Source organism: Echeneis naucrates, chromosome 24 (assembly GCF_900963305.1).
Source record: "Echeneis naucrates chromosome 24, fEcheNa1.1, whole genome shotgun sequence".
Classification (NCBI taxonomy): Eukaryota; Metazoa; Chordata; class Actinopteri; order Carangiformes; family Echeneidae; genus Echeneis; species Echeneis naucrates.
Genome location: NC_042534.1, coordinates 18,444,803 through 18,451,931, shown reverse-complemented (window position 1 = coordinate 18,451,931; position 7,129 = coordinate 18,444,803).

Sequence of the window (7,129 nt, the reverse complement as noted above, 5' to 3'; positions counted from 1 at the left end):
TCGCTCACTGTCACTGTCCATGAGTCTGCCGCGATGCAGTTTATAGGCTGATGAAGGAATGTTGAGGAGCCGAGTGGGTGCAGCCAGTACAGGCTGTTGACAAGTTGCAAAGCTTTGTGACTTTGTCTTCCGGTTATTACTTTCAAAATAAACCGCAAGACGGGTTAGGGTTTAGGGTTAGGGTTGTATAGGGAAAGTCAAAAATACAATACAAACTCGATATGAAAGCACGCAAAGAATGTATGTTTCTTTACAGATTTCAGCACACGTTGAATGTCAATGTTATTTCTGTTGAATATGTGTGTTATCAATGCAGGCGTGTTCTCATGTGCAGGAAAGCGAAGATTCAGAGGATGACTTTTAATAATGGACCACGTTATCAATGGGCGATTAACAAAATTTACTGTGATAATTAACAGCCTTTACTTATATCAATTTATATCTACTTCTATTCACTTTCCACTTGAGTTTAGCTTCAGTTTTAGCTAACTGAAATGTTACAATATGAAACTGGGTGATACATCTATAATTAGAGTGGGAACCATATTTTCTTAAATTGCCGTTATTCAATGGACAGTACTGATCCAACTTTTCAAATATTTGTAGACTATAATTCCCCAAAAGTCACCCAAAACACACAATATTTATTTATTTAAGTTCAGTAACACTGGTAACTATTGGCAGTCACATTGACTTTAAAAACATCGATCACGGGGGCATCGTATCAATCATTTAGGTTTTAATATTTTTTTTCACATAAACCAGTATTTACAGAATAAGAGGAGCAATTTTTTACTTTATTGGTTCTACTGAAGTATTGATGACAGCCTTTGCTGTTTGAAGCTTTGCTTCAAATTTCTATGCATGCTTATTGTAATTCAGTTAAGGGTGAGGATTAAAACATTTTAAACCAAAACCCAAAAAGTATATATATATATATATATATATGATCTCCCTCCTGTGGGAGAAAACCTTTGGATTCTATAGTAAAAGACAAAATGACAATTAAATAATTATTTTATTGTAATTTTAACATCAACATATTGCGCTGAAATCGAATATGTAGTTTCATTATCACTGAAGAACACACCTGTTGTTAAATTACAACACAACTGTTGTTTTGTTTTTGCATTCTTACAAATGTTTCTCTCAAAGAGACTGATTACATGTTCAGTAATTGTCTTTATCTCAGCAGAGATTGCTTCAGAGACTGCTTTTCAGGAAAGGCCACTGATCTTGGTTTTCCTATCACAGCCACCTCCCTCTATTTGGTGACAAGGCTAAAGCAGTTGTGTTTAGAATGGTACTTCTTTCATTTTACTGCCAAGATTTTCTTTGTATTTCAATTAGTTTACTCTATAAATTCATTAAATTTGCCACAATTCTGTATTGCATGTGTTGAAAACAATGTGGTTGGATTTGAAAAATGTGCTGCAAATATATGGTGTTCATGACAGTGAATTAGCGAAAATTTGGTCATTCAGGGAATTTAGTTTAAAAACAATGAAGAATTTGCTCCTTTTTGATTCACACAATGTTTTAGTGATTGTGTGAATAGTTTTAACAATTAGAACAGATGGTTTGTGCTGTTCTGACTCCCTGCATGGTCTAAAAGTCTAACTATAAACACTTTATAGTTATAGTTTATAGTGAACACCTTTTTTATGTGGAAATAGGCTTTGACCTATGCAAAGACAGACTGTGAAATGTATATATGTCAAAGAAATTCCTTGAACACTTGTATTTGAATAAAGAAAGAATGAAGCAGAAGTAGAATGAAGAGTGAAGTAAACACCAACTGCTTGTTTGAGAGTTGGTGTGTGTAAATTATAGCATTCAGAATAATGTCGCACATGTAGGTATGAAGTATCAGTGGGCATCATTGTGGACATCCTGGTGCTAGTTCTGGGGGACCTGAGACTGAACCTAGGTCATAATCAGGATTTTGGTATTTCACTGAAGGATGACAGGATTTCTCAGCATCCTGACTGTATAATTCCTTCCAGAGCTAACTATCCATTTATCCTATAAAAGACTAGCATTGACATTTCTCATCAGTGAAAACATAAAATGTCTTTTACCCTGAAAAAAATTTAGAAATGCTTTTATTTTCAAGGAAGCCCCATCCTAAAACCAGTGTGTGTATGCACGCATGTGTATGTGCATGTTTCTAGCCTGGTATCACCATATTAATTAAGAAGGACTTGTTATAGCCAAGTGGTTCTCATTGGCTGAGATAGACAGTAACACATTCAGAAATAAGACTGTGAAGAAAGAAAGATGAATTGCTTTAACCATTCATCTTCAGAAACAGAAGTACTAATGGGAATGTGGTCTTCAGATTAAACCACTTTTTCATTATCCAACAACAACCATGAGGAACTAAAAGGGAAAATGAATAATTAATTCATATCCTGTAAAAAAACATACAGTTACCCTGACACCCTAACACCTTTTGTATAAACCATGCAATAAAAGAGCTAAATAACTGAAACTGAGCAGTTTGGAACCAAGATGACTTTGGTCCACAGGTTTCACTTCACTTCATGTTTCATCTTAGCATTTCAGATTGATATGATTCTCTCTATCTCATTTAAACTACATTATAACAACTGAACTATTACATTACTAGACAAAAACCATTCTTTATAATAATTTAAGAATAATTTTTGATGCTTTTTCTTGATCAGTTTCTTTGCTCTAATGAAACAGAGAATGAATGAAAGTTGAATATTCATATTGTACACACTCTCTTTTGATAATCCTCTGTGAATTATTAAAGACACATATTTGAATTATAAATACACTTAACTATAAGGAAACAGGCAAAACATGCATGATGCCCCAAGCAAAAGCGCTCCTCATTGCATATAATTTCCATGTACTGTCTCAGTTTCCCCCTTTGTGTTTACCCCAAATCCCCCACCCCCCAACCACAACCCATCCCCATCTCCATGCATATAAACACACACCCTTGCACCCTGGCCACGCAATGTGATCTGAATAGAGCCTGATTCAGGATGTCAGGTCCTGTCTTAAAAGTAATAAATTAGCATTAAGCAACCAGGGAACCATGCATCTCTTTTAACACATTCAAAGCAGGGGCCTGTGCATCACCATCCTTGACCTACACTTTTACTATCACTCCCCTCATACACACACACACACACACTGGCACTCAGTCTTTGCTCTCCAATACCCCATCTGTACCCCATGCCCATCCATCATCAGCCAGTTGTGGTCTAGCTGGTTTTGGCATTCAACATTTTGCATTTTGAACGTCACTAGTATTGTCAGGACTGACTGGGAAAGGCAGCCAGCGGGGGCCTAGTTGTGTGTAATTTTGCTGAAAATTGCTGAACAGTAATATGTGGCAATACACATGAGCAGAGCTGCTCCTGTGAGCTGTTTTATTATAATGGCAGGAATGGTTAATGGGTAAAATGAGACTGACTGCTGTTAAAAACAAGTCTCTCAAGGGTCCTGTGGTTCAGGTTGGGCTATTCTATCCTTGAGAACCTGAATTGAAAAAACTGTCAGTTTGGGTTTTGCAGTGTCTCCTGAGATTATTCTCTGAGGCAGGTTGAGATTTCTCATCTGTCTGTTTTGGAATTTTCTGGCACCTTAAGAACTCCTCAGCAGAATCTGAGCTGTGGGGTCAACTGCCAAATAATCAGGATTGAGCAGGACATGATTCAGTGGATAGTATGTTTTCAACAGTTTGAATCAGAGGTAAACTGGTTTCTGTCTGATCAGTAAACTGCTTTTCACAGATGCTGTTCTGAGATATGAGATTTGTATTCGGTGTCCACTTTTACAGCTCTCTGTTACGTGACCTTTGACCTTTGGCACTGCACGGATCCTAAAGAGCTTTTCGGTTTGGGTTAAGTACCTACTCCTTTTTCGGTCTTTGTCTTCAGTGCTGCTGACCAACAGGAGTGTGGACACCTGAATGAGCCACCTTCATAGAGATATGAAGATGTAGATTTGTATCTTCCTTGAGCTCCTGCAGCCTCTGTCCTCTGCACTATCCACTCTGGTTCCCAGCTGGAGCTTCACCAATTCTGCATGCAGTGATTATTAAATTTTGAAAAAGGCAGCCTTCATAATTTCCATAAACCATAAATCAAAGCTTACTTATTATAAATCTCTGAGCTAATGTTGGCTGCACATGCTATTAATCTTTGGGATAATCAATCCTCTGCAGCTATTAGTCATTTACTGCAGCCTGAGTCATACGTGTGGTCTGCTGTGTCTTTAATTCAAATAAGAAATCAGAAGAGATATCAACTTTATTAAATCAATTGTCCATTCATAATCATCTATAAATTAACTTTCCATGATCTATATCAGAATAAATGTAACAGGTCAGGGTGGAGCATAGCACAGGGGCACGAGGGCACAAGGCAAAGGCTTGACTCTTCCTATCTGTTTCCACTGTCACTATCAAATAAAATAATCACACCCCCTTCCAAAAAAAGGAAAAAAAAAGTATTTGGCTTCGGTTGTTATTTGGGTTCCTGTTTCTAACCCCCTAACCCTTATGCACACTGAAATCGAACCTTGAAGAAGATGGGCTGCAGCAGCAGAAGACCACACCGAGTGCCACTCCTGTCAGCTAAGAACAGGAAAGTGAGGCTACATTTCGCACAGGTTCACCAAAATAGGTCAAATGAAGAGTGGAAAAATGTTGCCTAATCTGACGGGTCTCGATTTCAGCTGTAACATTCAGATGGTTGGGTCAGAATTTGGAGTAAACAAGTAGAAAGCATGGATCCTTCCTGCCTTGTATAAATAGTTCAGGCTGGTGGTGGTGTAATGGTGTGGGGGATATTTTCTTGGCATGCTTTGGGCCCCTTTGTACCAATTGAGCATTGTTTAAACACCACAACCTACCTGAGTATTGTTGCTGACCATGTCTATCCCTTTATGACCGCAGAGTACCCACCTTCGGATGGATACTTCCACCAGGATAATGCACCATGTTACAAAGCTCATACCATCTCAACCTGGTTTCTGGAACATGACAATGAGTTCACTGTACTCCAATGGCATCCACAGTCACCAGATCTCAATCCAAGAGAGCACCTTTGAGATGTCGTGTAACAGGAGATTTGGATCATACTGTACATGTGCAGCCAACAAATCTTCAGCAACTGTGTGATGCTATCACGTTAGTATGGACCAAAATCTCAGAAATCTTTCCAACACCTTGTTGAATGTATGCCACGAAGAATTAAGGCAGGTCTGAAGGCAAAAGGGGACGAGTGTATAATTTTATCACATGGCAGCAACTCAGTGTATTTACAAATGGTCAAGACGGTCTGCTGAAATTCAATGCATGGTATATAAAAGCATGTATGAAATATGCATGAATAGCACAGTAGGTGCCACCCCTGTCAGCTACGAACAGGAAACTGAGACCTAAATCAGGATGTTGGACAATAGATGATTGAAAAAAAGTTGCCTGGTTTGATAATCTGCTGCAATATTTGGATAGACAGAAGTTAGCACAAAGATCATCAAAGCATGGATCCATTCTGCTTTGTTTCAATAATTCAGACATGGAGTGGTAATTTTTTTGTTGCTATACACTTGGCTCCTTAATTGAGCACTCTTTAAATGCCACAGCCTACCTAAGTATCGTTGATGACCATGTTCATAGCTTCATGACGACAGTGTCCCCATCTTCTGAATGCTACTTCTGGCAAGATAGCACAAAAGAGGTAAATAATTAATTTCAACTGGTTCATTGTACATTACATGAGTTCACAGTCATCAGAGTGAGCAGCTCTCTATCTATTAGAGCTCCTTTGTGATTACGGTGAAACAGGAGATTGACATCATGGATATGTAGCCAAACTAATGTGCTGCAAATGCATGTCGCTATCAAGTCAAAATGGACCAAAACACCTAAACAGTGTTCTGCAGACTAAGGGGCAATTAATCCAGAATCAACCCACTACTATCATGGTCAACTTAATTAAGAATGATTCTGACTCCTGACAGAAGACCCAAAATGAATGTGTGTTCTCTCCTCTAATGATTAGCCTTCTCTTGTTCGTGGAAGGCCAGCCCTCCTTCCCTTGTGTGACTGTGTGTTGGTGCATGGCTGCATGAGAATGAGATGTACACGTGTGTGTATTTGTGTGTGTGTGTGTGTGTGTGTGTGTGTGTGTGTATTTGTGTGTCCGTTTCGCTCATTCTGGGCGTCAGTATTAATGAGCCTAGATTTCATTTTCGATGAGCGATTATTTGACTGTTCATTTGGCTGAGATTTATGACTAGGCCTTGTATCTGTAGCCTGCAGCACTGCTTTAGTCTTTAATAATGGGAAATGAACACATTAATCACCCTGTAGCAGTTGGCCACAGAAAGCACAGTAGTAACGTCCAATCTGCATTAGAGCACTACCTCATATTCCTTCAAAAGCCTTTTCTAGTTTATGATAGTAGGAAAAATTACTTGTACCTTTAAAAATGATTTAATATCCTAAAAATTTGATTAAAGTCACATACAAAGACATGCACTCCAACATTACTGGTCATGATCTGACCGTGGGTTTGGACAAAACTAGTTAATCCATATTCAGTTTCAATGGCCAATTTATCAGCTGAGGAGCAACACATGTAGTCACCACAACATGCCCACAAGATTTACCTAGGGCGGTGCAGCACTGATGACAAGAGATCCCATGAGTCACTTGGCTCCCTATCACTAGCCACACCTGACCACAGGCCGCAGCTCTAAAGTGTGAACAAAAGATCATAGGAGGTGTTACCTTTTCAGTGCTCTCACCTATCAGTAGCTTCAGAAACGCAACTAAAGGATGATAGTAAACTCAGATTACAGAATAACTTATTACAAATTTATTACTGTCCCTTCATCATGGGATGGACCTGCTTCTTGCTGGTTGAAGTGCTATCTAACATTTCGTGCTACAAAAGCTCAACATCTCCATCTGCTGGCTGTAAATTAGAAAGAAAATACTTCACTCTAGTGGTGAGGTTCAGTTTTAGCCAGGGATATTCTGTGTGGTGTGTGAAAAGCGGCATAGTGGTTAGCACTGCTGCTCCACAATAAGAGGGTAGTGGGTTTGATTCCTGGGCCTAGGGCCTTTCTTGAATAT